Below are 853 nucleotides of genomic sequence, written 5' to 3'. Positions count from 1 at the left end.
CATTTATTATATATATTCGTACACGATGTTTCGATTACTCCGAGAAATGCAAGCGACCAATGCTTATAAAGTTGTGTGTGTATTGGCGATCAGTCAGTCACCTCTGTAAAGGACACTTCTGGTGGCACCTATATAGCAGTTATAGTACACAATCTATTATCCAAAAACCCTTTGGACCAGACACGTTTTGGAATTAGGAATGATACAGTACAAATTAATACATACCGTATATCCTGCAACTAGCCAATACTAAAACCCAAGTTTTCAAGAGGCCAAGAGCTGTACCAATATGTATGACTAATGGCAAACACTTTCTGCAGTGAACCTTGTGCAGCCAAACGCGAGCTTTTGTGTGCAGACGACTTCCACTGTTTTCAGAATTTCGGATTTATCTGATTTATATAGGTAGCTAAACATGTCACTAAGCTTTCGTAGCCATGTGGTTATTAAAGACGGTCATTAAACCAAACCCATAATTACTTAATTGTCTTAATTGAGCAGCTGCATAACAAAACTTAAATTTCAATTATATTGATTTTTGGAATTATAAAAAAAAATTGTTAGTTTTAAACGCGGCTGGTGTACTTGACGTTACCGTGGGATATGTATGCTGACGGCGTGTAGAGAAGCTTGAGATGTGGCAAAGCTAGTTCTGAGAACATTAAACACGCATTATCATCATGCATAAGTGTCAGGCCCACTACACCGTGCAATGCACCGTGCTTTTATTATATGCTGGGTCTATATAATATATAGAGCGTCATCGCATAACGTATGTATAATGTATAGTATGTACGTACTCACCCCTGCACGTATGTATAATGTATAGTATGTAGTACGTACTCACCCCTGC

Source organism: Priapulus caudatus, unplaced genomic scaffold, assembly GCF_000485595.1.
Source record: "Priapulus caudatus unplaced genomic scaffold, Priapulus_caudatus-5.0.1 Scaffold1020, whole genome shotgun sequence".
Classification (NCBI taxonomy): domain Eukaryota; kingdom Metazoa; phylum Priapulida; class Priapulimorpha; order Priapulimorphida; family Priapulidae; genus Priapulus; species Priapulus caudatus.
Note: the sequence above shows the minus strand (reverse complement) of the source record.